Source organism: Amphiura filiformis, chromosome 13 (genome assembly GCF_039555335.1).
Source record: "Amphiura filiformis chromosome 13, Afil_fr2py, whole genome shotgun sequence".
Taxonomy (NCBI): domain Eukaryota; kingdom Metazoa; phylum Echinodermata; class Ophiuroidea; order Amphilepidida; family Amphiuridae; genus Amphiura; species Amphiura filiformis.
Window position 1 is genome coordinate 1,113,257 of NC_092640.1, and position 13,831 is coordinate 1,127,087.

General features: G+C 39.0%; 1 protein-coding gene across 1 annotated transcript in view; it reads left to right on the top strand.

Annotated features, from left to right (window-relative positions):
* The window catches only part of LOC140168763 (uncharacterized), a 75,042-nt gene that overhangs the window by 18,599 nt on the left and 42,612 nt on the right, over nt 1-13,831 (top strand). Inside the window, exon 2 of the mRNA XM_072192173.1 lies at nt 7,065-7,149. The gene's annotated coding sequence lies outside the window, so the exon portion shown is untranslated. The remainder of the gene's footprint in view (nt 1-7,064; nt 7,150-13,831) is intronic.

The following is a 13,831-nucleotide window of genomic DNA, read 5'->3' on the forward strand; positions in this document are numbered from 1 at the left end:
AAGTTCATTTTGGGGTCACCAGGGGTCATCTGAGGTCAAATTAGTAAAAACTGTCATATGGGCATGAAACTTGGTGGGTACAGTCAACATTTAAAAAGCCAAATTTTGGAAGGTCATTTTGGGGTCAAAAGGGGTCATCCCAGGTCAAATTAGTAAGAACTGTCGTATGGGCATGAAACTTGGTGGGTACAGTCAACATTTCAAGCCAAATTTTTGGAAGGTCATTTCGGGGTCACCAAGGGTCATCTGAGGTCAAATTAGTAAAAACTGTTGGATGGGCATGAAACTTACTTGGTGGGTACAGTCAACATTTAAAGCCAAATTTTTGGAAGGTCATTTTGAGGTTACCAGGGGTCATCTGAGGTCAAATTAGTAAGAACTGTCGGATCGGCATGAAACTTGGTGGGTACAGTCAACATTTAAAGCCACATTTTTGGAAGGTCATTTCGGGGTCACCAGGGGTCATCTGAGGTCAGATGTTCTCAAACCTGATTAGATTTTCAGCGCAAAATATGCTAATTAAGTACCTAATTTACATAATTTATGCGTATTTGATGCGTATCAAGCAAAAAAACCTTTGTGAACAGCTTATCTGGAGATCCATATGGGGCACAGTGACGTAACTTGGTGGGGAGTAGTGCGGCCAGATGTTCTCGTCCTGATGCGTATCAAGCAAAAAACCCTTTGTGAACAGCTTATCTGGAGATCCTTATGGGGTACAGTGACGTAACTTGGTGAGGAGTAGCGGGGCCAGAGGTTCTCGACCTGATTCGATTTTGAGTGTAAAATATGGTAATTAAGTACCTAATTTGCATAGTATATGCGTAATAAGCAAAATACCTTGTGAACAGATTATCTGGAGATCCGTATGGAGTACAGTGACGTAACTTGGTGGGGAGTTGCGTGGCCAGAGGTAATTTTCGACCTGATTAGATTTTCAGCGCAACATACTTTATCCAATTTCGTGAGGTCAAAGGTCACATACAAGGTCAAAGGTCAACTGAGGTCACCAAATCTTTTAATAATTAATTTTCAACTGTGCATCACATATCCAAATAACAGCTTGATCGGTCATGTAATTAAGGAAATATGACGAGATAGTCGCTTTCCATGTAAAGTATAGCAAAGTAGCACTTTCAATGAGTGATAACTCGTAAAGGAAGCATCTTTCTGTTTTGATTTATTAGTTTGATGAAATAGTTCTTTGGTATTGCCAAATTTGACTTTTCAGCGCAACATATTTTATCCAATTTCGTGAGGTCAAAGGTCACATACAAGGTCAAAGGTCAACTGAGGTCACCAAATCTTTTAATAATAAATTTTCAACTGTGCATCACATATCCAAATAACAGCTGCCTCCGCCATGTTATACACTCTTTCGCTACACCCCATAAGCCTTTGCGAGTACACCTGAGGACTCGTCATTTCGTCACACAGACTTGTAATGCGCAGTAACGATGTTCGATAAGCGATGTGCGCATCGGCTCAGATCGGCGTGACGTCAAATGACGAAGTTCTCAGGTGTACTCGCAAAGGCTTATGGGATTTACCGAAAAAAAGGTGAATTAAGGAAATATGACGACTTTAAGATAGTCGCTTTCCATGTAAAGTATAGCAAAGTAGCACTTTCAATGAGTGATAACTCGTAAAGGAAGCATCTTTCTGTTTTGATTTATTACTTTGATGAAATAGTTCTTTGGTTTTGCCAAATTTTTGGAAGGTCATTATGGGGTCATCCGAGGTCACTCAGGGGTAATCTCAGGTCAAGTTATTAAAAGCTGTCGTATGGGCATGAAACTTGATGGGTACAGTCAACATTTCAAGCCCAATTTTTGGAAGTTCATTTTGGGGTCACCAGGGGTCATCTGAGGTCAAATTAGTAAAAACTGTTGTATTGGCATGAAACTTGGTGGGTACAGTCAACATTTAAAGCCAAATTTTTGGAAGGTCATTTTGGGGTCAACAGGGGTCATCCGAGGTCAAATTAGTAAGAACTGTCGTATGGGCATGAAACTTGGTGGGTACAGTCAACATTTCAAGCCAAATTTTTGGAAGGTCATTTTGGGGTCACCAAGGGTCATCTGAGGTCAAATTAGTAAAAACTGTTGGATGGGCATGAAACTTACTTGGTGGGTACAGTCAACATTTAAAGCCAAATTTTTGGAAGGTCATTTTGAGGTTACCAGGGGTCATCTGAGGTCAAATTAGTAAAAACTGTCGGATCGGCATGAAACTTGGTGGGTACAGTCAACATTTAAAGCCACATTTTTGGAAGGTCATTTCGGGGTCACCAGGGGTCATCTGAGGTGAAATTAGTAAAACTGTCGTATGGGCATGAAACTTGGTGGGTACAGTCAACATTTAAAACCAAATATTTGGAAGGTAATTTCTGAGTCACCAGGGGTCATCTGAGGTCAAATTAGTAAAAACTGTCGTATGGGCATGAAACTTGATGGGTACAGTCAACATTTAAAAGTTTCTTCAAAACCTGAAGAATCTCGTCAGTAGATTGTCTCCACTTTCTACTGCGTTTTATGGTATTGAATGGTTTTATTGTGGCTATTGAAAGCTTTGTATGGAGTTTCTTCAAATCCTGAAGAATCTCATCAGTAAATTGTCTCCACTTTCTACTGCATTTTATGGTATTGGTTGGTTTTATTGGGCTATTGATTGCTTTGTATGGAGTTTCTTCAAAACCTGAAGAATCTCGTCAGTAGATGGTCTCCACTTTCTACTGCGTTTTTATTGAGGGTGGTGGAGTTTCTTCAAAACCTGAAGAATCTCGTCAGTAGATTGTCTCCACTTTCTACTGCGTTTTTATTGAGGGTGGTGGAGTTTCTTCAAAACCTGAAGAATCTCGTCAGTAGATTGTCTCCACTTTCTACTGCGTTTTTATTGAGGATTATTGTGGTGGAGTTTCTTCAAAACCTGAAGAATCTTGTCAGTAGATTGTCTCCACTTTCTACTGCGTTTTTATTGAGGGTGGTGGAGTTTCTTCAAAACCTGAAGAATCTCGTCAGTAGATTGTCTCCACTTTCTACTGCGTTTTTATTGAGGGTGGTGGAGTTTCTTCAAAACCTGAAGAATCTCGTCAGTAGATTGTCTCCACTTTCTACTGCGTTTTGTAGTGGGCTATTAGTTGCCTTCATGCTTTCCTCCCTTTCTACTGCGTTTTTATACCAGGGTTATAAATGCTTTGTTGCTTATTTGGAGTATCTTTATTTACTTGGTTGTAAATACCGGTGGATTTAATATAATATTATATATCAGTAAATGGTTTAAGCATTGATGCCGGATCTGGCTGAATACAAAATGTTCGTTTGCTAGTGTTGGCATTGTTTATTCTTTTGGAGATTTCTAATTATTTATAAATTGCGGTTAAAAATGCTGTTTTCCAAACCAATCCTATGTTTGATCCAAAGATGTATCTGTTTAAGATATGCTTAAGATTTGCTTAAGATGAAATTTGGTTAAATGTGATTCAGAAGTAAATTTTGTTTGTCAAGCCTGTATGGTTGGCTTGTACACATTTTTCCAATAATTCGTGTATTTATTGATTTATATATGAAGATAATAAATAATTCCAAATGCTTGCTGCAATTAATTATCTCAATGTATATAATTTGTTTAATTGATATGAAATCTGTTATTATCTCAATATAGTCTTAATTTCTATGAGATTGTGAAATTATTGAAATTATTATAAATAAGCTTATGTGTATTAAATGGTCCTCATGATCGTGGGGGCAATGCGGAGTCTATTCTTTGCGTTGTTGTGCTTTCCTGCTGTTTCGAGACAATTGAGTTTCCATTAAACACCCTCCCTAGCACTAAGCAATTGCACTTGATCCACACATGAACTGATGAAAAGCGCCTTTGTGAGATCCCGTGTGTAAGATTGATATTTTAAGCATTTAAAAACACTTCCATTGTAAGTTTCAATGTCCAGCAAAGTAATTTTGGGATCTTGTTGGCAAATTTAGTGCGCAAATAGTTAAAAGATCTCAAGGTCAAAATGTCCTCTTTCTGAGCATATTTTACATGCCTGTATTTCTGTGAGCCACATAACTTGACTCACTGAACAGCATTGGTTCTTTATCAGAGACAATATTCATCATTCTATTTTGAGAACTAAAAAATAAACAAAAATAAATAAAACTAGAGCTAATTGCACATACACATATACGTGACCTTAGCAATAGCTAATTAACTAGGCCTATGGCTAATTAGCCCAGCTATCTAGCATGCATGCATGTATTAAGGCATATAAACAGCCAGCAGTAGTATAATATGCTGATTTTACTGAGAGGTCTTTTTTGAAATGCACTGTAATTTGAAATTGACCATAGGGACACTGGGAGCAAGGTTAATTTGTTAGCTCACCTATAGCATATGTGAGTTCAAAAGGTCCAGCAGTTTGGTGTAATTCATTGGAATATACATGTATAACTAGAACAGAAGTTTGTAGTATCATATAATTAGGCCAAGTAAAATAAAAAACATGTTTCAAGTCCGGGTTTTTGTAAAAAGGAGGAAGAGGGGCTTTTATTTTATATTTTCATGGCAAAATCGGTGTGAATACCCATAATTTGAGCTGTTTAGCATACACAATAATGCCTGGAAAAAGGAGGAGGCCTCTTTTTATTTTTGTTCTGAGGATATAGGCCGGCCCCTCTCATTTTCATAAAACCTTCCAAAAGTGTTTCTTGTATATTAGCAAGGCTAAAGAAATATTTCTGCTTCCTAGATATATTTTTTGAAAAGTTATAATTGAATAAATATATAATTGAAGAAACCTCAAAAAAGGAAGCGAGGAGGGTACGTGAAACATGTTTATTTATTTATTTGGCCTTATAATTATTAATTAATTATTTTCCATAGTTGTGAAATCATTTTGTTAACCAAAAATTATTCAATATTCATGTAAATATTTCTGTGCAACTTTGGTCATGCGCTATTAGAGTGCGACTTCCTAAGGTATTTTTCTACATACCGAAGTAATATCTGCATGACCTTGGACCCCAATGACCTTGGACCCCAATGGATGAATACAATGTGTAATGTTATCATGCTATATTATAATTTGTGGAATGACTTAGCATTTTAGTAACAGAACAGAAAATCAGCATCAGCCATAATGACCTTCGTATGACCTTTGACCTCAAGGCTACTGCATGCGTCAAGTGACATCATCTTGCTGTGTAATTTGTGTAAGGAGTAGCAGTTTTAGTAAAAAATAACAGGAAATAACATTTTCGGCCATAATGACCTTTCCATAACCTTTGACCTTGAGTTGGTCACGTGACATTTGTGCCACCAGCTATTGGTCCTGATGACCAAGTAACATTGTTGTACCATATATATTTGCGACAGCAAGCAGCATTTTAGGGCATTTGGTCATATACGGAAGTATCCCTTAATGACCTTTGACCCCAATTCTGAACATAAACTTTTAGACACTGGGTATAGCTGATGCATGTACCCAAGTGCCATCATCGTGCTGTATAATTTGTGGAAGAAGTAGCATTTTAGTGAAATCACGTTTTGGCCATTGACAGGAAGTGGATGACCTTTGACCTGAAGTTGATCATGTTTCATTTGTCCCCCCACCCAATGGTCCTAATGACCAACTATGGTCAACATGACTCAAAGCATATGGCTACGGTGGCTCATTATAAGATTGACAGAAAGAAAGAAAGAAAGAAACAAAGAAACAAAGAACTTGACAGAAACAGACCTTAGCAATTTTGCAAATTGCTAAGGAATGAATACAAATTAGAAATATAGACTTCTATGAAGAAAATTTCAGTGACCTAAGGAAAGGTTAACATGCTCCTTTTATTACAAAAATGGGGTAGTTCATTGGTAGATCACCAGCTTAGCGGTCATCTCGGAGTCTAATTTCACCCTTCTTAAGATGAGCACTCCTGGTGTAGTTCTCTCTTGGAAGATGACAAAATTGGAAAAAATCACCTTGTTGCAGTCTAACTTACAAACAAACAAAATCATGTTGTACTATCAATAACTATCAATAACTGGACTTATGCTACACTAGCAAGTGCCACATCGTTGCAACGGTCCACCCTGGGTGATGTAAGGCAGCAGGCAGGACTAGTGTATAGCTATGAAAAGTGTCGTTGAGGAATAGTCATGGGTAAAATATCAACACTTTCACCATCAAAGCCTATTTTCACAGTATAGTGTGCACTGGTGTCTCTGGACTTAGGACCAGACTTTGGTGGGTCAACCGATTTATGAGATCACAACCTTCCCCATTCCCCAGAGCATAATTGATGGTGTTGGTATAAACTCTATCTGTCGGAATGCCTTTGTATTTCTGCATAGCCAGCCGCCTCACACTTTGTCAAAGAAGTTTCTTCCACCTTGGTCCTATGTTATGGAATGAGCTACCAGAAAATGTTGTCTGTTGTCCCACCTTGTCTGCTTTCAAGGCTGCAGTTAAAGCCCTCTTTTTTATCTTATTTTTGATTCTCAGTTAATTTTGTTCACTTTCTATGTAGGGCTTCCTTTAATTTAGTGCTCTTTGAGCACCTATTGGGTATTGCCTGTGCTTTTTGCCAAATGTAATAAATAAATAAATAAATAAATAAAATGTAGCTGGCTCTCAGAGCTGTTTTGGAAGCAGTGTCTTGGATTGGTTTTCTTTTCCACTTTGGGACTCCAAAAGCAGCTTAACACTTGGTTTAGTGATGTGTTATAGAAGTCTCTGCTTCCCATTTCTACTGGGAAGTAAAACACAGTCCATCCTCTGTTTTCTCATTCGGCTACCGTGTCTTCATATTTACACTTTTTCCTGGCGTACGCATTGGCTAGGTTATCCTCCGATGGTACTGTCAATTCTATGATGATTGCATGCTTGGTGGTGGCTGAATAGATCGTAATATCAGGCTGCTTGGCAGTTGCTGCTATTTCTGGAGGGAACACTATTGGCTTGTGCTCTTCATCCATCAGGAAGGTCCAGTCTCTAGCCTTCTTCAGGATGTTTTTACTCCAAGTCAAGTCAATAAAATTATGAAGTTTCCTTTGATTTTGTTTTAATTCAGAGTGGAAAGGAAAGGGACGTGAACCAACACAGAGCCAGAACAGACATACCACAAGTGTCTTCAGTCCTTGTCCATGTGAAATGGGGTAAGTTATCAGATTTGGTTTATTCATAGAAATATTGACAAAATATGAAGATAACTGAAATGTTATGTCTGTTTTTGAGATCATGTTTCTGTTGGATTTGCACAGATATTTCTTGCACCCAGGTATAGAAGAATTAAAAAAGGTCTCTCAGTGTTCAGCTTATTCTTTCTAGGGGCATGTTACTATATTAGGCCAAAAATACAAAGTGTATGTATGGCCTTACTTGGTTTGAAAAAGAAATGGCTGGTCTGTCAATGACTTTTTTATCTTTTTTTAAAGACAACCACCAAAAGAACAAATTAAATATCAGTACTAAACAGAAGCTTGTCATCAAGTTGTACCAGACAATGTCAGACATGCACTAGACTTGAAAATGAAAAATTTGTTGATTTAAGGATGAAATAATACACAGACCGATCATTTTCACTATGAAATTAAATTGATCCAAGGAAAACAAAAGGCAGTTGATTTGCAAAATTTTTGGGTCGGTCAAGTGAGGCCAAACATAGACTTTAGGGACCTTAGTAAATATTCTAAAACTGCCAAAACACGTGTGGGGAATACAGGGTGTATAAAAATGATTGGTACCCATGAATATCCAGTGAGTATGGACAAGACCGACCTATCAAAACACATCATAATAGCTACTTTTTTGTCTCGCCTGATAAGGCAGGAGACTTTATAATCACTTTTCCGTGTGGGGCGGGGTGTGGGGGTGTGTATGTGCGTGCGAGTTTACAGGCAAGCGAGGACACACACAAGATTTTCACCCTAAACTGCGGACTTACTTCCAACCGAGGACAGTCCGCAATCTCAAACTGCTGCAAAAGACCTCTACAACTCTTCATGGTGGTGTACCCCAGGGTACAAAATTTGGCCCAATTGGGTTTCAGATTCTTATTAACGAAGCAGCACAAGACGCTGGTAGTCGGTGTTGGAAATATGTTGATGACTTGACATTTGCTGAGAATTTTTCCGGTGGTTGTGCTAGTCCACTTCAGGGTGATCTTGATCAGTTCTCAGAGTGGGCTAGTGACAGCCACCTGAAATTGAATCCCAGCAAGTGTCAAGCCATGCAAATTGCTTTTTCTAATCCATTGCCGCCACATCGCGACTTAAGAATTGGCACTGAACCACTAGCATATGTCACCGAAGCCATGTACTTGGTTTGTGGCTACAGAACAACCTTAAATGGAATGTCCAGATGGACGCGATGTTGAAAAAGGCTAATTCCGGTTGTTTGCTACGAACCCTTAAGCGTTTTGGTTTTACCAACCAAGAGCTCGGTGTCGTATATAGTGGTTATGTCAGGCCAATTCTTGAGTACGCTGATGTGGTGTGGCATTCTGGAATCTCAGCTAAACAGTCCAAAGATATAGAGGCCATCCAAAAGCGTGCCTGCAGAACAATTCTGGGTCGGCACTATTTATCTTATAGTAACACGCTTCAAATCTGCAAGTTTGACACCCTCTCTGATAGGAGGGAGGACCACTGTCTTAGGTTCGCCGAAGGGCTTACCAAAACAAATCGAACAAGTTCTCTTATCCCTCCTACCAGGAAGGGCGTCATGGTCGTGTTTTTTACGTAATTGCAGCAAATTTTTTCAGTTTAGGACTAGGACAAATCGTTTAAAAATAGTCCTCTTCCATATTTCGTTGATCTCCTAAATAAATAGTTTGTGTTTTTTTTTTTTTTTCCAGAATTGTTCTGCATATACTATACTTTCAATGTCATTTTATATATAAAAAAAGTGCAATATTTCATAATACGATTTTAGTGACTTTTATAATCAATTTTCTAAATGTTAATTCAAATTGTATATTTTTGTGTGTTTTATATCTTGTGCAATGCCTGCCTAAATATTTAATTGTTCTTATGTGTATTTGTTATATTGTAATTTATTGAATGTAATTAGGCCTAAGGGCAACGAATTGGCAATAAAATAAAATATCAATCAATCAATCAATCAATCAACCTCAAATGCATGCTAAATGCTTTATAACGCTATTTGCCTGAAACCGAGGACCACACGTGTAAAAACTACTGTCTGCAGGCGATGGCTAAAATTCCGTTTCGTATTATACACAAAATAAATCCGCCATTTTAGTCCACGGTTAGGCGATGAAAACATCATACACACGTCCTCGGTTAGATAGCAAAACACAATGTCCTTGGTTGGCGACAAACACACACAGGGGTGGGGGTGTGTGTGTATGTGACAATTTGGTTAAAGTTTTGATTAAATGCTCTCAGATGAACAGTTCAGATCCTATTGCAAGGAAACTTGGAAAGTATGAAGGTCTAAATGTTATGGTGTTGTGTCACATAATTTCAAGGTCACCATAGGTCATTGAGGTCAAATGTTTTCTTGAAATTTGGATTAAGTTGCCAGCAGGCTATGTATTTCGCCATGCTTTGATGTATCGAGCTGCAATTTTGAACAGTGATAGGGGCAAGTGTGTCGAGCTGCTCAGTGATGGGGGAAAGTGCGGTAGGGCAGGATGGGCAGTACGGGGGCAGGAGGAAGAGGGTAAGGCAGAAGTAAACAAGCTAAATACCCTGTAAACAAATTATCTAGAGATCCGTATGGGGTACAGTGACATAACTTGGTGGGGAGTAGCGCGACCAGAGGTTCTCGACCTGATTAGATTTTGAGGTCATTTAGGGTCATCCGGGGTCACCCAGGGGTCATTTGAGGTCAAATTACTGAAAACTGTCGTATGGGCATGAAATTTGGTGGGTACCATCAACATTTAGAGCCAAATTTTCGGAAGGTCATTTTGGGGTCATCCGTGGTCACCCAGGGGTCATCTGAGGTCAAATGACTAAAACTGTTGTATGGGCATGAAACTTGGTGGGTACAGTCAACATTTAGAGCCAAAGTTTTGGAAGGTCATTTTGGGGTCATCCGGGGTCACCCAGGGTCATCTGAGGTCAAATTACTAAAAACTGTCATATGGGAATGACACTTGGTGGTACAGTCAACATTTAGAGTCAAATTTTGGAAGGTCATTTTGGGGTCACTTAGGGGTCATCTGAGGTAAAATGACTAACAATTGTCGTATGGGCATGAAACTTGGTGGGTATAGCCAACATTTTGAGTCAAATTTTTGGAAGGTCATTTTGGGGTCATCCAAGGTCACCCAGGGGTCATCTGAGGTCAAATGACTAAAATCTGTCATATGGGAATGAAACTTTGTGGGTACAGTCAAGAGTTGGAGCCATATTTTTGGAAGGTCATTTTGGGGTCATCCAAGGTCACCCAGGGGTCATCTGAGGTCAAATTACTAAAAACTGTTGTATGGGCATGAAATTTGGTGGTACAGTCAACATTTAGAGCCAAAGTTTTTGAAGGTCATTTCAAGGTCACCCAGGAGTCATCTGAGGTCAAATTGCTAAAAACTGTCATATGGGCATGAAACTTGGTGGGTACAGTCAACATTTAGAGCCAAATGTTTGGAAGGTTATTTTGGGGTCATCCGAGGTCATCCAGGAGTCATCTGAGGTCAAATTACTAAAACTATCATATGGGCATGAAACTTTGTGGATACAGGAGGCCGGTCAACTGCATATCCGTCTTTACACGCTTTTCAATACAGAATAAATGCTAACCTCTCGTGACATCATCCAAGCAGCATTTCCCATTGAAAAGTACCTAAGATTGAGACATGTAGACCGCCCCTTGTCTACTGATGACTCTGAAAAGAGTCGTTCACTGAAGACTGCCCCTTGTCAACAGAGAACAAGCAGATCTCGCCTATCTGCTTATATAAAGGTTTTGGTGGCTCTGAAAAGAGCCGTTTGCTGAAGACTGCCCCTTATCAACAGAAACAAGCAGATCTCGCCTATCTGCTGATTTTGTAAGTTTTGGTGGCTCGGAAAAGAGCCGTTCACTGAAGACTGCCCCTTGTCTACAGAAAACAAGCAGACCTCGCCTATCTGCTAAATCAAAGGTTTGTTAGCTCTGAGAAAGAGCTGTTCAATGAAGACTGCCCCTCAACAGAGAACTAGTAGACTGCATATACTGTAAAGTATACGGCTTACCAGGAACCGTTTGGCCACTCATGGACCGATTGATTGATTGTATGCACGGGGGCGTTTATATCACTTAATTGCGGACGTGGTACAGATTAGCGGCTCTGTGATTGGTTGTTTGAAAATAGAGAGCGCCACATACGATGTGATAAAGATTAGCGGCTCTGTGATTGGTTGTTTGAAAATAGAGAACGCCACATACGACTGATGTCTTTGCCGTCATTTCTATTGATAGTAGAAGTTTCATTAACTCTGATTTCCAACGCTTCACAGGTCAACCTCATCCCCAAGTGAGAAACTTGTGCCAGTTTTGTTGTTTCGTCCCACAGAGGTTCATGGCCTTCTTTGCAAGCATGTTCAGCTAATGCCCAGCCTTCTTCTTTCTTTTGTCTTGTGGCTCTTCGGTGTTCAGATATTCTGACCTTAAGTGGTCGTTTGGTTTGGCCTATGTATTGCTCACCACAACTGCAAGGTATAGAGTACACACATGGTGCACGATCCTTGGGCAGAGGATCTTTTGGGTGGCTTAGGATGTCTCTTAATTTGGCCGACCTAGAGTAGAATGTTTTGACCCCTGCACGGTTTAGAAACCGACAGATTTTGTCTGATACACCTTTGATATATGGCATGAAGGTAACGCCTTTGTGTTCATCGTCCACCAATTCTTCTGATCATTCTCCTGTCTGTTTCTTGATTGCTTTGTGTATGAGGTTTGAAAGTCAAATGAGTAAATTAAAAGTCATTTCAAGAGGATCTAATGTTGAATGACTGTGGAAAAAGAAGGTTTTTTATTAGACAACAAAGCTCATAAAGCTGATGGGTACCAATCATTTTGATACAGCCTCTAGTGTAGTTTGGGATTGATGCATCTCTGAATGTCTCTTTAATAATAATAATAAACAAAGAATAGAGTCAAGTAAAAAGAGCTGTAGTAAATTTGCTGACCCCTGCACACCGTCGGACGTCCTATACGATAAATATAAATTTAATACTCCGTTGGTGAGCAACGGGCGAGTGGTAGTGAGCGACAGGCGAGTGGTATTTCACTGAACGCAAGAAAAGGAGTTCTATCTGATTGGCTAGCAATCGATCGCTCAGGTCGCTCAGTAGTCAACTACAAACTCATGCATTCAATTCGATTGAAATCGATTATTCTATTATTGACGAAGATAAAGAGCGTGATAGTGTGTCAATAATGTACATTGTATTGCACCTGGTTTTACCAGCATTCCTTTATAAAATAATTTTCTCAAAGAGTTAAATATTATCAAAATTTTTACCCAGGATTTCAAATGTTTTACATCAATTGCAGTTAAACATATCCACAGCAAAATACCGGTCCTCACTAATTAGTACATTTAATTTCCAGTTAGTACATTTAAACGAAACCTGTGATTTACGTGACAACAAATAAAATGTTCTTACAATAGAAATATCATATGGGATACTGATATGGTAGGCCGCAACCGCCACAACGTGGAGCTGCTACGCGTAGCTGACTTTTTGTTCCGTGGAGCCAAATTGACCAATCATGTTAGAGTTTTTCATTACTCGGAGGTAAAACTGACCAATCAAGTACGACTTACTCATTACGTGAAGCGAATTTAGTCATTAAGAATTTGCCAGACGAGCTTCACGTAGTTGCAAGATATCCTCGGTCACGATAGTTATGATTCAAAAGTAATTTATGAAAAGTACGAACCGACTTATTATTAAGATGGACATGCACTCACAAGAAACTCATACAGTATTGTACACAACTATATAGCTAGGCAGAGTGGTGGTAAACCATGCACACAATTCTGCGATCTGCAGTGTATCGCCGGAGCTGATTTGTACATCTTGTGGCGTGGCCTGCGGAATTCGACTTTCAGCAAACCAGTTCGGATTTACTTTATATACTAGTAGTAGGCCATACATACTGTAGTTACGGTACTGCCCGTTTTCCTATACACAATACTCAGTGCGCTCACCATTGACGCGTGACCTAGTGTATGTTAGAAGTATTATACCATTGCCTATATGACGTCACTGTGTAAAAAATAACCAGTCAATATTTAAAGTATTCTCTGAAATTCTAGAAAATATAGTTTTGTAACATTTCCTAAATTTTTAGCTAATTTAGGTGTTTGGAAATATTGGTACTTTTGTGTTTTAGGAAGGATATGTAAACGACAGATAACACCACAAAATATGAACAAATTATTTCTAAACCGTGTTAAGTCTGCAAATCATTATGCTTCTCATTTTCAAGAACGCTGGTTAACAATAAGCAGACTATTGTCTCATTTAAGTAAACAAAAGCCCAGACAGTATTGTTACCTTGCGTTAAGCTTTATAATCATTCACCCAACTGAAACTATAATACCAGCTCATTGTTCATTGCACAGGTAAAACAGACACAAGTGCAGTGTGTATTTAACCAGAGAAGATCTGATGTAACATAGTTGAGCTGTTTTCATTGAGTGTTATCTTGGTTTAATAGCTTTTAATGGGGTTTAAGTCCTTCAAAGGTCGTGGTGAATTCTACTGTAGACATGACTGCATCATGATTATTTTAAAGTCAACAACATTCAACAATATGATCACCGTGATAGTATGACAGTATCAGTACCGTGGGTGTCAGTGATCCTGGCCTGACACAGTA